Below are 17191 nucleotides of genomic sequence, written 5' to 3'. Positions count from 1 at the left end.
AGTGTGGCACTTAATTGACCTATTGACTAAACCCGTTATCCTATCGTACCATCCCCTCCATAAACTTATCCAGCTTAATCTTAAAGTCATGGAGGTCCTTTGCCCCCACTATTTCCCTCGGTAGGCTGTTCCAGAATTGCACTCCTCTGATGGTTAGAAACCTTCGTCTAATTTCAAGCCTAAATTTCCTAACTGATAATTTATATCAGTTTGTCCTTGTGTTCACATTAGCACTGAGCTGAAATAATTCCTCCAAACTGACACTCCCTCATCTGGCCTTTGTGTCTCTTCCGGACAAGAAGGCCACCTGATCTCTTTGTCCCCAACACCGTCAGTTGGCACTTTGCAGGGGAAACTGAGGCACCCACACAGTATTCAGAGAAAACATTAAGAACATTCCCACTTTGTCACAACAGGTGCAACAAAATTTAATACCGTATATTGAAGCAGGCAAGTGCTGCTTCTGACTTTCCACTTTTAATTGACCCTTGTAATCTTGTGGTGCTGACGCATTGTAGCTTCATTTTATATCCGCTTACAGGGTGGAGGACCTGCGGGGGGGGGGGAGGACCACCATTTTGGGCCTCACCAAAAATTATACGAACCTGCCGCCTATGCTACCCACAGCCCCCTGCCAGTCCAGCCCTACCCACCCCCAGGTTTGATGGTGCCCCTCACTCTGGACCCGCAGCCCTCTACCAACCCAGTCTTGCCCCCACCCAAGCTTTGATGGTGCCTCTCACTCTCGACCCGCAGCACCCTTCCAGCCGAGCCCTGCCCCCCACAGCTCTGCCGCTGCCCCTCACTCCTGACCCACAGCCCCTGCCAGCCCAGCCCTGCCCCCCACAGCTCTGCCGGTGCCCCTCACTCCTGACCCACAGCCCCTGCCAGCCCAGCCCTGCTCCCCACAGCTCTGCCGGTGCCCCTCACTCCTGACCCGCAGCCCCTGCCAGCCCAGCCCTGCCCCCCACAGCTCTGCCGGTGCCCCTCACTCCCGACCCGCAGCCCCTGCCAGCCCAGCCCTGCCCCCCAAGCTATGTTCAAGAATCTGAGAAAAGGTGCAAATCTGAGATTTTGTTAGCATTTTATAATTAGAGAGATGGGAAAATCTCAGGGTATATTCAATTAGAAATAGACAACTAGAGAGAAGTGGGACAAACGTTTAGGGTATTTTATATCAACCTTTGAGATTTGCAGAGAAAACCTTCTGGCAAACAGAGGATACAGGCACCATCCCTGCCCACCCTGGCTAATAGCCATTGATGGACCTGTCCTCTATTAATTTATCTAGTTCTTTTTTTGAACCCAGTTATAGTCTTGGCCTTCACAACAGCCTCTGGCAAGGAGTTCCACAGGTTAACTATGCAACTGCCCTGAGTTTACCCCCCCCCCCGGGTTGTATCTGGAAAAGAGGATGAGGATGAGGAGAGCCATGATGTGTCTGTCACTGGCTGGTGCCTCAGTTTCCTCTAGGCAGCAGTGCTGCAGGCTCCTTTGGTCAGTTCCCATGCAGCTGTGTCGGGGGAAGGGGGAGTAGAGGCTCATGCTCCCCAGCCCCACACCCCTCCCCCAGCAGCTGGGGAATCCAGGCCAAATGTAACCCTGGTAGCTGGGCCGGGATTTGCCTGGGCCGGGGTAGGGCTGGGGAGGAATTGCGGGGGAGACAGATGCACCCGCTGTGAGGGGAGATCCTCCCATTCCCTGCCAACCCCCCTCACTCCTTGCAGCACGGCACCCCCTAGCACTTCTTACTCTGTCGTGGGGGTGTCTGCTGCCTGCTTCTCCCTTAGCATCGTCTCTCCCCACCCTGGGGCACTGGTGTCGCCCATCCTATGCAAACAGGCAGGCCCTGGTGTGACCCATGGCACTGCCCTGCAATTGGGGGGGGGGCAGCTGTTGGATGGAGCCATATTGAAATATGGGGGTGGGCAAGGCTGGGGATCAGGACTCCTGGGTTCTCCCCCCAACTCTGGGAGGAGAGTGGAGGTTAGGGAGTAGAGTGGGGGAGGGGCAGGGCTGGGATCCAGGGCTTCTGGTTTTCTCCACCTCCTGCAGCTGCCTTGGTCCTTTCAGTGCGTTTCCTGTTCCAAATTCATTTGCTGACTTGTGCAACCCACCCCAGAGGTGGCTGCATCTCAGTGTTGGGTGAGGCACCCTTGGCTGCATCACCTCCAGAGCACGGAGCAGCATCCGCCCATGCAGCCAGGCAATGAGCATTTCCCACAGCCTGGAGCCGAGGGGGAGGCGGCAGCTGCTGTTCCAGCTCCTCGGGGACAGGCCCTGTCAGCCAACAGCCGCTTCTTACTCCCCACAGCTAAGGGCGCCGGGTTTCTCCAGTGGGGGTGTGGAGCAGCCGTTCGTTTTCCTGTTCGCACTCCTCTGCGGTGTGAAAATCAGGGAGGGGAGGCAGAAGCCCCATTTCCCTCCCGAACTGACGCCCAGTGGGGGAAGCCAGGACAACAGGGTGGGGCGGCAGGTGGTGGCCAGACTCTCACCGCCAGGGTCTAGTCTAGCTCAGGGTCCAGCTCAACCTCCTCCCCGCGCCACTGGCCCCCAGTCCCCTTCCACCGCCAGGTCAACCCGGGCACTAGGGCAGGAACGGGGTGAGGCAGCTAGTCAAGCTGAGCAAGGCAGGCAAAAGCGAGTCTTGTCTTCATGGGCCGCTCCCAATGACGTCCTTTTTGTGTGCAACTGCTGCAAAAATATCTCAGGCAGAGAAGCAACAGGCCAAAATACTCCCCTACAGCTGCCAAAGTAGCTCAGTTGGGAGAGCATTAGCCTGAAATTCTAAAGGTCCCTGGTTCAATCCCCGGCTTTGGCAGGCCCTGTCATCCCTCTTTGCACAGTGGTGGCTTGTTTTCTCAGAGCACAGTGGTCCCTGCACCCAAAGTGAGTCCCTGAGCTTGGGCTCTGCAGTAGGAAAAGATATTGTGGGCCTCCGCCCCTAATTGGCTGGCCTGGCATTTAACAATGAGGGACAGGAGCTGTCTCTTCTAAGTGAGTTATTTGTGGACCCAATATGGCAGGAAGAGAGTGCTAGAGGGGGTGCTGGGCAGTGACAGGCGGGTATAGAGGATGAAAACTCTTCTGTGCAGCTGAGGGAGGGCAGTACCAGGGAAGGGGCATGTGTGAAAGTGGCCATGTGGAAGGGAGTTGGGGGCCCAGGAGGAGGCACTTGATGTTCAGTGCCTTGGAGCAGCTGGGCTTGGACATGGTGGGTGTTCAGGAAATGCACATTAACAACTCTAGGGTAGCTTGATGGGCAGAGGGTGATTGGAGGAAGGGCCCATCTCTCTGGTCCTCCAGGCCAGGGAAGAATGATGGGGTTGGAGTCTTTTTCTTCACATTCGCAGTGCGAGTACAGAAGGGGCTGGAGCTCCGACCAGGGAGGGCATTACTGGTGGGCTTTGTGCTCCATGGCACTGGTTACGGCTCTATTAGTGTGTATGGTCCCCAGTTAAGGCATGAAAGGAAAGTTCTATGAAGGAACTGGCTCCCTTCTTCTAGACCGCACGGTGTTTGGTGTCGGGGGAGATTTCAATTGTTGCACCGGCCTGAGGACTGCTGGTCCTGTTTTCCCGACCGTCAGAGCAAACTCTTCTATGATGAGCACTACCTGGAGCAGGTCTGTAGTGAGGTCGGCTTAGAGAACGTGTTTCTGCACAGTGGAACCAGTGGAGGGTTGGCAGTAGCCTCCTATTCCTCTGACCCGAGCTCACACCAGCCGCAGAGGGGATACACCTTTCTGCGGGGACAGGCCAGGAGTCGCATTGACCGGATTTCCGTGAAGGAGAGCACATCGACAGCCCAGTGCAGGGTGGTGCCAATGGACTGTTCGGATCACGCAGCTCTCACCGTGTGCTCAATGTGGGCAATTCCCTGACCCAGGGCAGAAGACATTGGAAGATGAACATCCAGAGCTTGCAAGATAAAGGAGCAGGGGGGCGAGGCCTGGAGGTGTTGGCAGAACGGGAAAGCATCAGAGGGTTCTATGGCAACCAGGGGGATTGGTGGGAGTCGGTGAGGGGGGAGTTGGCTGCTTTGTTCCAGCGGCTGGGGAAACACCACAACATTAAAGAAACCAACAGTGCCAAGTCCTGCAGCGTCACCTGTGGGATTTCCACAAGAGCATCCAGGCAGGGGAGCCAATCAGCGTGTGACTGTACGACCGGACCAAGCGACAGCTGCCCGAGTTCCAGGAGATGAGGCTGCAGCTGGCTGATATGAGCGGGAGCATCGAGTGAAGGGAGGAGCAGACTCCCCTGACATTTTTGCAGCCTGCCGGGAATGGAGACAAAGCAGGGGGATGCAGGGACTCAGGGCAGGACCCACGGATCCGGTAGTGCAGGACCACAGTCACTGGAGGAGGAGAGAGAGTCCCGCGAGAGGAAGCTGATGGTGGGAAGCAATAAGTGCAGAGTGCAAACCAGCCAAGAGTCACAGGGGTCTAGAAAATGAAATAGCAGCAGGTCCCATGGTGTAATGGGCAGCACTCAGGACTCTGAATCCTGGAATCTGAATTCAAATCTCAGTGGGACCTTGTGGTGATACGTTGCTTTGCTACAAAGCCCTGGAGCTCTTTCAGGGTCAACTAGAGGGACCCCCCACTAGAGATACGTCTCTGGTCTGGCTGGTTCAGTGGGCTGGCCACTGTAGGTTGGGTGTCCCAGAACTTAACAGTCTGGCTAGAGAGTCCTGTGGATTGATCATATGGTTGTTTCTCGCTGCTTCACCTGATGTCCATAACTTTGGTCCCTGCAGCTGCCACCCTCTTCCTCTTGCTCACATGGCATTTAAAGGAAGGAGGGCCAGGGCCAGGCTTCATAGTCAGGGCTAGGCAGGAGGGAGGCAGAGTCCCAGGCGGGAGCCCAACACACCTCTCCTCCTCTGGGCACCTGGGGTGTTGTTTCCCCCTGTTCAGGCCCCCCTGGGGCCCTGCACTTCACACAGCTCTCCCTGATTTCAGCTGTTAGTGAGGGAGCCTCACTGCTAGCACAGACTGGGCAGTTTGTTGCATGAGAGACACTGTCCCAAAGCAGGACTAATGCTTAGAGCTGGTTATCAACGATTTCAGATCTGTTGGTCTGCAGCAAGACTCTCCATTGAGTCTTAATCAGCTCTGTTATTACACAGGGAAGAACAAAAGGGTCAAATGGGGCCTGGAAGCCTTAAGAAGAATCCACCCCACCGAGTACAACACTTGTCGCTACCTGCTCTCAGCCCCACTGAGAATGTTTTGGGGTCACTCCTTGGTTTTATCAGCCTAGGGGTCTCAGAGAATCCTAATTAACAGGTGCTCCAGTGGCGCAATTGGTTAGCACACAGTACTTATAGGGCAGTGCTGATAGGAACTATGCTGAGGTTGTGAGTTCAAACCTCACCTGGAGCACTGGTTTTCATTAGCCAAGTTTCGTCACCCCCTCATTTGGCCCTGTGGAAGGTAGAATTCCAGCTCTGGGGACCCTCAGGAGGGGGCTAATAAAAATGTCCCCTTCACTTATTACCTCCTTTCCAGGTCAGAATCTACCATCCTTTCTCCCCCCAGCCCCTGTGCCAGGATCCCTCAAGCAGAGCCTGGAGTCCTGCCCCTGGCGTCTGTACTATTGAAAAAGACTAAGTGACAGGGACAAAACACTCAAATCCCACCTGGTGCGGGGAGCCAGGTTTGCTCTTCAAATTCTGTCGTTGGTACATTTCCAGGCCTGGGAATGTCCCACAACAGCATTTAATGGGAAGCTGCCTGCAGAACAGTTACACTGCACAGAGCTCCTGCGGAGGACGGGTGGGAATTAGTAACATTTTGAGGATCGTTTGGGAAATGAGCCTTTGCTGACAAGGTTTGTCTCTGTTCATATTTCACCTTCAGGTGTTATGTTGAGGGATCTTTAGTGTATTTTTGTGAGGTTAATAACTATCTCCTCAACTTTATTTACTCAACTTAAAAATTGGTGTCACTTGATTTTTGCATCTCCCTGTGAAAATACAACTGACACGTGTGGCTTTCTACAGGGGGTCATGATGTTAAAGTTGGGGAATTCAGTCTCTGTACTTGTGGGGAGGGTCTTGCTTTTTTACAGCTGCCTCACGGCCAGGCACACTGGGCTGTTAGCTGCACCCACTTTCCTTGCCAGGGGCCCCTGCTGAACCCTGGGGGTTGCACTGCCGTGCTGGGGTGACTCTGCAGGGGGGAGAAGCTGCTGTGGAGCAATGTAGAGCAGGTGCAGGAAGGAGATGGGGTCACTATTCACATTCTGAACTGCACAGTTTTCCAAATTTGGGACTAGATTCATAGACTTAAGGTCAGAAGGGACCATTATGATCACCTAGTCTGACCTCCTGCACAATGCAGGCCACAGAATCTCACTCACCCACTCCTGTAACAAACCCCTAACCTATGTCTGAGTTATTGAAGTCCTCAAATTGTGGCTTAAAGACCTCAAGGTGCAGGGAATCCTCCAGCAAGTGACCCGTGCCCCACGCTGCAGAGGAAAGTGAATGTCCGAGAACAATTCTAGGGGAAGGTGAAGGCAGAGCAATGACACTGGAGATGCCCAGACCTCCAATAGGGGCAATGTGGAAATTAATAATGGGAAGATCATTTGTGAAATTAGTCGTCACTGACAAGCTTTGTCTCTGTTCCTATTTCACGCTGTGGTGTTAGTTAGAGGAATCAGGTACAGATTTTTACTATATTGATTAAACACTTAATTTTATTTAATCAAGCCAAAAACTTAGTATCACTTATTTTTTCTCTGTCCTAGCAAGAATGAATTGAATTTTGTGACTTTCTGGAAAGTGCAGCGAGATTAAATGTGGGAAATTCAGTCTCTGTGTTTGTGAGCTGATGTTTTCCTCTCACAGGTCAGTGCCTGCATTGAAATACCCAGAGGGATCTAAGGGCTGGTGTACGCTGGGCACTGAACTGGCAAAGCGATGTCTCCCAGGGTGTGACCCCCCACACAAACTCATAGAGTTAAGGTGACCTAATCCCGGGTTAGTTAGTGCTAAAGAAAAGGAAGAATTGTTCTGTCCATGCAGCTATTAGAGGGATGGGAAAATCCCTCCAGTCACTGTCTACTCCAAAGTGCTATAGCAGTGCCACAGCAGCATTTTAATAGTAGACAGAGTGAAATTAGATTTATCTCCAGTTCGCACTGTGGATGCTCAGGCACTAAGACTGCAATAATAATATCAGCAGCACAGTGCTTTTGTAGTTGGCAGGATTTGAACCTGCACAGGGAGACCCCAATGGGCTTCTAGTCCATCGCCTTAACCACTCGGCCACAACTACTTGATATGCATCCATTTCACTGCATGATGATTTTGTTCTCACTGAATTGTCACTTCAAATTGTTTGCTCAGACCAGCTTCCCCAGCACACTCACGGCTGTGCATCAGTGTAAGTGTGTCCTTGGGTGAACAGCGAGAATTCCTGCCCATTTCCCTTCCGGCTGGAGCAGCATGAGAGTGTGTTTGTGTGAACGACATTGCTGTAGATTGTTGTTCATTCCCCACTCTGACAATTCAGACAGTCCCTTTCCCATTCAAATCTCCAGCACATCGTTCCAATAGCAGGGGGCAGGATTTCTCTGGGGCACTGAGGGCTGGTGCGTGAACTCAGCCTTGCATTCCACCCTTGATGTTTCATGGACTAACAACAGCAGCAGAAAGAAAGAGCTGAGCCAATATCTCCCTGGCAGGGATGCAGGTGCCACGTCCCCTCTGTCTGACCATCGCCATTGCAGGAGAGAAGGGTTCACTGGAATCGAATGCCCTGGCTCAGACCAGAGACACAGGGAGGTTTTGCTGTTTATGGATCTGTGCAAAGGAAATTTTGTCTCTGTGTGAAACTGAGGTCAGAAATGAAACGTCCACATGGTGGCCCAATGCTCTATGGAATGTGGGTGAAGGACTCGGGCTGAGAAATGATTTAACAGGGGTTTGTTTCAATTTATTGCCCTGATTAAAATCTATGGCTAAAAGGCAGCCACTGTTGTTAGTACTTGTACCTGTGTAGGGACACCCCAGTGGGTGTCAAGTCCATTGCCTTCACCAGGGGCAGTCGATTATTTTATCAAGGTACAAATTTCTTGGTCAAGGCCTGGACTCCAGAGAAAACAATACACTGCTGATAAGAAGAAGTACATCAAAAGATTTTGCAGCCACCATGGGCATAACTATGATGTGTCGTGTTTCACTCTTTATACCTGGCGCCACCTCCTTTCCCTTTGGCCTTGTAGTTGACTAAGGGCAAAGCTGAACATCTCCTCAGATACCAGGGAGTGTTTATGTCCATTCCTGCGAGCTACACAGGGGTTTGATGTTGCTGCTTTCAGTCCTCTGGCTCTGGCGGGATAAGGAACAATTCAGGCTGTCACTGAACTGAAGGAGGAAGATCAGTTTTTGACAGGGAGAGGGACGCCTCCTCTTAAAGGTGTTTGTCTGGCTGGCAGTCCTGGTCCCCAGGTCTCGCCCGTGGGGCTCCAGCAGTTTTGGGACCAGGTCACTCCCTTGGCCCCACCTGCCGCTCCCAGGTGCTCCCCCCAGGGGCCATATCAGTGCAGCGGAGCTGAGCAGCATCTGCCTGCTCGCTCCAGTGGCTGCCGGCCCCTCTCCATGGCAGGGCAGGGTGGGGCTGTGCCTCCGCGCGCTGCCCCTGCCTGATCACCCCTGTGGCCAATGGGACACTGTGGGGGTGATGCCTGGGGGCAGCAGCACACGGAGGCCCCCCAGCCCACTCCGCCTTGGAGCCTCAGGTAAGTGCTGCCCTGACCCCCTTCCTGAGCCTGCACCCCCACCTCCTCCTCATATACTCACTCCCACCCCCAAACTCCCTCACAGAGCCTGCACCCCCTCCCTCCCCACCCCCAGCCCCCAAACTCCCTCCCAGACCCTGCACCCCTCCTGAACGCCAATCCCCAGCCCCAACCCAGGGCCTGCACCCTAGACCTCCTCCCCCCACCCAAACTCCCTCCCAGAGCCTTAGGCAGGTGGGGGGCAGAGTTTTGGGGGGCGGGTTCTGGGCAGTATGAGTGACATTATTGGCCCACTGGGAGGACTGCAGGACTGGCCCTGGCCCTAAGGTAAATTGTGGTTGAGACTCTGCTTTAAGGGACTGGAGCAATGCTGGAGAGACTGACGGGCAGGGAGCTGGGGAGCTGTGTGTGCTCCAGGGAGAGTTGTTGTTGTGCTCTGGTGACACGGAGCGGGGGTGGGGAGTTTGTAAGCTGTGGTGTTTGTACAGAGATAAAGTTTACTAACCCCCAGGTTAAAAACTGTTCCTGCTCTGGGCTATACAGGACACTCTCTGTTGTGAGTGTAGGTCAGTGGGTGAATGTTTCCCTGAAGGGTAATAGGTTCCTACTTCCAAGCCAAATGATTCCCTTTAAAAACTTTTTCGAATGAAAATCAATTTCCAGACCCATCTCCAGTATGTTCAGGAGTTCGCTGAATGGGGGCAGGGGGCTTGAAATGAATTTAAACACTCAGCATTTTCCTGTGCAAATGAATAAAGACCTAGCAGAGCTGTCCAGCAGCTGAAATCAGTTCCAGTCCTCGGCATCTCTCAGAGGGACACTCGGTAGCTGAGGCAGGTGGGACACCTCTGTGGTGATGACAGGTGAAAAAATGCTGGATTCAATGAAAGCTGAGACCATAGGAGGGGAAGGTGAACGGCAGCACCACACAGGGTCATAACACTCAGACACGGGGCTTCGCTGTCACTGCCCCTGTGTTTTCCATTATTTCTATCCTAAGGAACACACCCTCCCCCTCCCCCCCACACTGTCACACACAACCTTCTCCCCTTGAGCCCCATCCCACCCCTCCCCCTCTCCTCCACACACGCCATGGGACACAGCCTCTCGGTGCCTCACCCAGATGGGGGGTTGTCTCTGCATCTCCCCAGCAGGGGAGCAGAGAGCCGAAAGGGTCACAGGAGACCAATGGAGCTAGGCAGGGATAGAAAAGACTTCCCCTCCCTTCCCCATTGTCCCGTTAATCTCACCCATGAGACATTCCAGCACCGGGTGGGCTCAAAGCACCAACCTTCCCCTCAGCAACGGAAGGGGGAACCAGCTCTATAGCACATGGAAGGAGGCTCCCCACCTCTGCTGCTGCCATCCTGCAGCCTTTAATATGGATTTGTTTTAGCTAATGCACCCCCCCCACTCTGCTAATCCATCCATGAAACATGGAGACAAGCTCCTGAAAGCAGGGTCCAGGGGTGCAATGGGTTAGTGCCCAGTACTTACAGAGCAGTGCTGAGTGGAGTCATGCTGAACTTGTGAGTTCAAACCTCAGCTACAGCACTAGTTTCCTTTAAGCAAATGGCTTCTGCCAATCATTTTGCCCTGCAGAAAATACAACTGCAGCTCAGAAGACACCGAGGTCCCCTTGCTTTACAGAGAGCAGGGCAGATTCCACAGATCTACCAGGCTCTGCTCTCCACCAGCCGCCTGTGTCAGGAGGGGTCGAGCAGAGCCCAGAGCACTGCCCCCGACTCCCCCTCAGTCTTTGCTCCCCAAACCACCTGTGTACTCACCCTCTTCGCGGTGAGACTCAAACCCTGCCTGGCTTTCTGTATGTTGGGGGGTTTTTTTGTCTGTCGTGTTGATGTGCATGTGGGTCCTGTGTGATTTTTGTGGATGCCATATAGTTTTGTGTGTGTGTGTATGACTTTTGTATGCAGATTGATTTTTGCTAAGTATTCTTTTGGTATGCGGTTTTTGTGCTTTCCTGTTGTGGGCTTTTGCTGTACTTTTTGGTGTGGATTTGTTCTATGTTTTGTGTGGCTTTCCCTTATGTGTATATGGCTCTGTGTGCTGTGTGGGTTTGGTTTTTGTTTATGTCTGTGTGGGCCTGTGCAGTCTGTGATGGTTCTCTTTCTCTCTGTTTGTATCTTCATGTGTAAATTCACTGGAACTTTTCAAACTCTCCACAGCTTTGCCAATTTTCACCAGGAATTTTACTCATTAACAAATTCTCACTTGTTCCCTACCAGTTGGTGACCATTGCCCCAGGGGCCTGTCAGTCTCAGGGTCCTGATTTCCCATTGACCCTTCCCCCTTCTATTGGGACTGGGAACTAGCCAACCAAAAAAACCCCACTCAGTTTTAGTAAAGGGCCAACAGTCCTGGGCCTGTGAGGGAGGGAGAGCTCAGTGGTTTGAGTATTGGCCTGCTAAACCCAGGTGTGTGAGCTCAGTCCTTGAGATGAGCCATTTAGGGATCTGGGATAAAAATCTGTCTGCGGATTGGCCCTGCTTTGAGCAGGGGGTTGGACTAGATACCTCCTGAGGTCCCTTCCAACCCTGGTATTCTATGATAGGGTCACCAATGTTCAGAGAAACCAGCACAAGCTGGTCCCATGGTGTAATGGTTGGCATGCTGAAATCTGAGTTCAAATCTCAGTGGGACCTTGTGGTAAATCCCTGGAGATCCACATGCTTTTCTATCTCCAGCTGTATGAAAATGAGTTGTTTACCTTGTGCTGAGTGACTCATACCCACTGGAGCCAGGTCTTTGGTTGGAATGGGGTCTAGAAGTGGCTATGGTTTGACTGGGTGTTTGGGATTTCTGATGCCCACAAGTTTGGCCCTTGTGCTTTCTACCACACTTTTCCTCTTGCCCACATGGCGCTTGAAGAAAGGAGTGTCAGGGCTGGGATTGATAGTCAGGGCTAGGCAGGAGGGAGGAAGAGCCCCAGGCTGGAGCTTGCACCCCAGAGCCCTCACCCCCGTGCCCCAGCCCAGAGCTTCCTCCCACACCTGGAACTCCTCATCCCTGCCCTCACCCCAGAGCCCTCACCCCGTCCTGGACCCCGACCCCCTGCCTCAACCCACAGCCCCCTCCTGCACTCTGAATCCCTCGGCCCCACCCTGCAGCCTGGAGCCCCCTCCTCCACCCCAAACCCCTCATCTCCCCACAGCTCCCACGGGCAGACCCTGGAGCTCCCAGCAGCCATGGGTGGCCGGGGAGCCCCCACAGCCCCACCCCACTGCGTATGGACCCTGCAGCTCCTACGAGTGGACCCCAGAGCTCCCAGCCGCTGCGGATGGACCCAGGATTTCCCAACAGGCCTTGATGGCGTGAGGACCCTGCAGCCCCACGTCACTGCTCACAGACCCTGCAGCGCCGAAGCCCCTGGAGCTCCCGGCCGCGCCAGGCAGGAGAGGAGCCCCCAGCGCTCAGACACCGCAGGCAGAGCCCGGAGCTCCCAGTCACCGGGGGGGGGGGTGAGGAGAAGCCGCAGCCCCCGGCCATTGCAGGTGGCCCCGCAGCTCCCAGCCGCCGCGGGTGGACGCCAGAGCCCCCAGCTGCCATCGGGACCCCGCGGCCCCTGGCCGCCCCGGGCAGGACCCGTCACCCCGCGACCGGCAGGAAACAGCCGCGCGCGGAAGCGCCTCGCACCCTGTGCCCCCCCCCCCCCCCCCCCCGGCGCTGCGGCTTCTCGCCAGGCAGCGCTGAGCTCTGAGCGCACAAGGCCCTGGCGGCTCCGCCCTGCATCGCTGTCAGACAACGTCACCAATGGGAGCTGAGCCTGTCAGAAACGTCAGTAGGGGAGGGCCCAATGGGAGACCAGCTTTCAGAGACCTGCCCCGCACGAGGGCCAATGGGAGATCAGCTGTCAGAAAACACTACGCAGGACAGCACCAGCCAACCAGGAACCGCCCCTGATCTCAAGGATCCAAACAGCCCCGCCCCCACCTGTCTTATGCCCCACTGCAGCAGCCAGCACCCGGGGCTAGTATCACACCCCCAAAGCAGAGTCTCAAATCCCCTCCCCCACCACTGCTCTTCATTAGATAATGAGAACCCCACCCAGGCACCAAAAAAGAAAGGGGGGGGGGGGGGAACTTTCTGCTTTCCTCCTCCACCACCCCCGCAGCCCCTTCCCCATGTCTGGCCACACGCTCCCAGCTCAGGGTGACCACACTCTCCGTCGGGGCAGGCTCTGCTCAGCCCGGCTCCCCACAGCCTGCACTAAACATGTGGGGCCCAACCCCAAAACTTACTCATATTTTACCCCAATGGCCCGAAACTGCCGCTTTTAATATGCAAATAAGGTGCTGCCACACTCAGGCCACACCCGAGCTCTGCCGTGGAGCCACCCAGCAGAGAACCAGGTGATATTTAAATTAGCCAGGACGCCGCTCAGTCATTTCCCTCTGCTCCCAACAGGTGGCGCCGGAGAGCTCCGAGCTCGCTCACTTCCCTTTCTCACGTCGGCTTCAGCCCCCGGGTTACAAACGCACCAACCGGGGAGCAGGAGTGTGGGGCTGCTCCAGGGTGACCAGATGCCCCATGTTTAAAGGGACAGGCCGGTCTGGGAGGACTTTTTCTTATATAGGAGCCTATTACCCCCCCACCACTGTCCCGTTTTCCACAGTTTTTTCAAGGTCACACTATGAGGCTGCTCTGCGGGGACGGACTTGCACACTTGGGAGCCATCAGCCGGATCAGCGTGCCTGGGAAGCTGCGTCCCTCCAGAGGCGCTTGGGAAGCCAAAGGGGCCGTGGGTGAGTTTGTGATGAGGTGAGTGTGAAGTGTGGAAGGGGGAGGGTGGCAAGAGGAGGTTTTGAGAGGAAGAAAGGTGCTGCTGAGCTGGTAGGGGAGGGCAAGGTCCCAGGCGGGTGTTGTGTGAGGAGCTGTGTAGGCCCCGAAAAGCGTCCTGCTGGGCAAGGGCAGGTGAGGAGGGCCAGGGCTTTTCCCAGGGCTGTTGCTGCGGCCAAAGCCTTTGGGAAGCAGAAGAGGGCCAGGGGTGCTGTTGCCTGCTGGGGCCCATGCGACGGTGTAGGTGTACGCTGACCATAGCTGGTCTGTGGGAGCTGGGGCCACTCACCGTGCCCCTTTCCTCGTTAGTATAGTGGTGAGTATCCCCGCCTGTCACGCGGGAGACCGGGGTTTGATTCGCTGGCGGGGAGGGTGACCCCTTTTCAAGGGGGGAACAAAGAAATCCCTGGCCTGCCCACCCCATGCCTTCCATTCTCCTTCTACGGCCACTTCCCTTCACACCGCGCACTGATGACTTTCACCTCCAGAGAGACAATTACCTCGCAAGGACACGCTGGCCCTAGCCAAAGCCTCTCCCTGGCCTTCCGCCTTCGGGGCCTGCACGTGTGGCACGTTTCAGAGCGGCAAAGGGAAATAGGCTGGCCAGGGGCATGAGGACAATGGCCCAGACAAACGGGGAGGGACCTGGTCCAGGGGTGGAGGAAGACAGAAAAAGGGACAGGCATGGGATTGGCTTCCTGTCTTTTTTCCTTTGCTCAGCATTTGACCTGTGACTGTAATGGGGAGACTTGAGAAAGACCTGTGGCTGCCGGCGAAGTAGGTGGCCGCCCCGAGAGCACAGAGCTGAGCATTTTCCAGTGTGCTGCTTCCTGTACCCCCAGCACCTGGCCTTGATCGTATAGTGCTTAGTACTCTGCGCCGTGGCCGCAGCAACCTCGGTTCAAATCCGGGTCACGGCATTGCTTTTTGGTGGGGAGGGGCTATCCTGCAGCACGCCTTGTGGTTTTTCCATCCTGGTGTTACAGAGATAGTGTACTTTCTTTCTTTCTTTTAATAAAATCCTTTTCTTTTTAGAACCTGATTGATTTCTTCCCTTGTTTGGATTTTCAGGGGAAGTGGAGGGGGAAAAGTGAATCCCTCTTTGTTTGATTCAAGGAGTTTGAATCAAGGTATCTTTCCCAACAACTAGGAGAGGGGGAAGAAGGTGGGGGAATGGTTTATTTCCCTTAGGGTTACGAGTCAAGGAGTTTGGATCTGTGTTCCCCAGGGAAGGTTTGGGGGAACAGGGCATGTGCTAGACACTGGAACTTCCAGAGGGTGGCAGCTTTACCAGATCTAAACTAGGATTTAAGTTGAGAGGGGCCCATGCAGGTCCCCATCTTGTGGATGCTAAAGTTCGAAGTGGGGAATAAACATATGACGGGGCGATGCCCGCATTCTCCCAGCCTGTCGACTAAGGGCTCCTGATGAGCGTGGTGGACGGGAAATTCGGCCATCTGACTTTTGGCCTTGCTGCCCGTAGCGGTCAGGCCGAAAAATCAAAAGCCATCCTCCCCAGGCCCACAGGGGCTCCTCTGCACCATCTTGCCTCCACGAGTGCCGCACTCTGACCAGCTGAACCAGGCAAGCCACGGGAAACTTTTCAAGGTCTTCCCCTGGTGTGGGCTTGGATGCGAAAAGCACCTGGCCGTTCATCAGCTGTTGCAAGAAGTGTGCAGAGTAGGAGTAGCGATGGGGCTGTAGCTTTCCACAGCATCTCAATTTGGGCAGCTTTCCATTCCCCTTTTCTGTGTAATGTCCCTCCCACGGGTTTCACTTGCGGAGCTGTACGACTCTGGCAGGGTGGCCATTTAGAAATCTTTTCCTTGCTTTTCTTTTTCGCCTGGCCCCAGCGTTAGGACCGTTTGGGTGTTTCAGTGGGTGTGTTTTCCCATTGGGAGGCATTTGGAAGTTTGGAAGGGGAGCCGAAAGAGGAGTCTTTTTCACAAGCAAGTTGGCTTTCTGCACAGGTAGGGCCCTTGGCCGTAAAGCTTAGCTCCATCAGTGCGTCTGCATGGGGTTCCTCCAGTGCCTCAAGAGCCCGTGCTAAACTCTCGGTGTGGGCGTTTGGCTTGCGCCAGTCAGAGTGCCGTGCCTGCGTCTTCCCAGGGCCGGCTCCCGTGAGGCGCGCATAACTTGGGAGGAAAGGGGTAGAAGAGAAAGCAAGTGAAGCTGACTTCGAGTGGTGGTGCCCCTGGGCAGAGTGGTCCTCCTGCTCCTTCCTGTCGGAGGGGTGGGCTTAGGGGGTCTGGCTGTGGGCGGTGGGAGGATGGTGTCCAGGGAAGTCCCAAAGGTCACCCTGAGCCGGCGGAGTGTGAAGCCTCTCCCCTAGGTTGGGGTGCCGAGTATTAAGCCTTCCTCTGTGGCTTGGGCTGGGGAGCGTGATCCGGCGTCGGGTACATTTGGGTGGAGCTGGCGGCCGGCAAGAATTTGGGCCATCGGGTCAACCCTCTGTGGACACTGGGGGCGAGCCGGCAGGCCTGCGATTTTGGCTTCGCGGGCGGGCAGCTCAAGCCTGGCCTCCTATGAGCCTGGAAGGCAGCCGGCCGGGCTCACCCGTCTCCAAGTTCCTTTCAGGCAGCAGGTGGAGCGAGGTGCCCAGGGAGGGGAGCCCAAGGAAGTGTCAGGAGCTTGGTCCTGCCCGGCGCCTGCGCCCAGCAGGGCTCTTGCCAGCTCCAGGCCCACCTGCTTTTGGCCTCTGCCACCCCTAGCAGTCAGCCAAAAGAGCTGTAGCCACCCTCTTCCTCCTGGAGTGGCCAGCATGGGGCTTGAACCCATGACCTTGGCGTTATTAGCACCACGCTCTAACCAACTGAGCTAGCCAGCCAACGACAAGGCCGGCCTTGCCTGACCCTTTTGGAAGGAGTCACTGGCTGGCGCGGGGAACGATGTGGCCTCCGTTATCAAATGGATGGATTGAGACGCCACCTGCCAAGGTAGGGGAATTAGCTCAAGTGGTAGAGCGCTCGCTTTGCATGCGAGATGCAGCGGGATCAATGCCCGCATTCTCCAGCGGCAAGGCAGCCCCAGGACCTTCTTCTAGAAGCCATGGACAGTCAGCCGGCTCAGCTCCTCCAGTGGCCTCCATCCCTCTCCCCGCTTGGCCTCCCAAAAAGCCAGCCCTTGCGGAGCACAAAGCTCTTCCTCCCCGGCCCTTCTCCCCCTTGCGCTGACTGGGAGGCTGGAGACAGCTGGGGGAAGTTAGCTCAAATGGAAGAGCAGGGGAGAAGTAGTCAGACCCATACACACATTCTCCAGCCTGCTCTGCTCTGCTTTGCTCTGCTGGGCTGGGCTTTAGTGGGGGATCTGCACCTTTCTTTCTGAGCTCTCACTGGAGCACAATCCCTTTCCTCCTCCCTCCCTGCTAGTCTACGCCAAGCTCATTGGCCGGGAGGGAGAGCCACTCAAATACAGAATTACTCACATCCCAGGGGTCCATGAAGGGAATGAGGAGATGGGCGGGGTGGCACGCGATACCAGCTCAGCTGAGACTGTGAGACCTCGCAGCCTCCTGATCTCAGGCAGCATGGCAGCCGTGGAGCAGAGCAGAGCACGCAGACAGCTTGGAGACAGCCAAAGCGGGGAAGGGCTGCGTTGGTCTGGAAGAGGGAGTGGGTGGCTGTCTATCCTGGGGGAGG

At 55.3% G+C, this 17191-nt stretch overlaps 3 non-coding genes across 3 annotated transcripts; 1 reads left to right on the top strand and 2 right to left on the bottom strand.

The window, feature by feature from the left end:
• The first annotated feature begins 5295 nt into the window (after window positions 1–5295).
• On the top strand, window positions 5296–5389 carry TRNAI-UAU. Its single transcript has 2 exons — window positions 5296–5333; window positions 5354–5389. It is a non-coding gene; the product is annotated as a tRNA-Ile (tRNA).
• Window positions 5390–7209: 1820 nt separating this feature from the next.
• TRNAS-AGA lies at window positions 7210–7291 on the bottom strand. Its single transcript has one exon. It is a non-coding gene; the product is annotated as a tRNA-Ser (tRNA).
• Window positions 7292–16306: 9015 nt separating this feature from the next.
• Window positions 16307–16380, bottom strand: TRNAI-AAU. The gene has a single exon. It is a non-coding gene; the product is annotated as a tRNA-Ile (tRNA).
• Between the last annotated feature and the right edge of the window lie 811 nt (window positions 16381–17191).

The sequence above is a fragment of the Mauremys mutica genome, unplaced genomic scaffold (genome assembly GCF_020497125.1).
Source record: "Mauremys mutica isolate MM-2020 ecotype Southern unplaced genomic scaffold, ASM2049712v1 Super-Scaffold_100422, whole genome shotgun sequence".
Classification (NCBI taxonomy): Eukaryota; Metazoa; Chordata; order Testudines; family Geoemydidae; genus Mauremys; species Mauremys mutica.
Note: the sequence above shows the minus strand (reverse complement) of the source record. Positions and strands in the feature narration are given on the sequence as shown.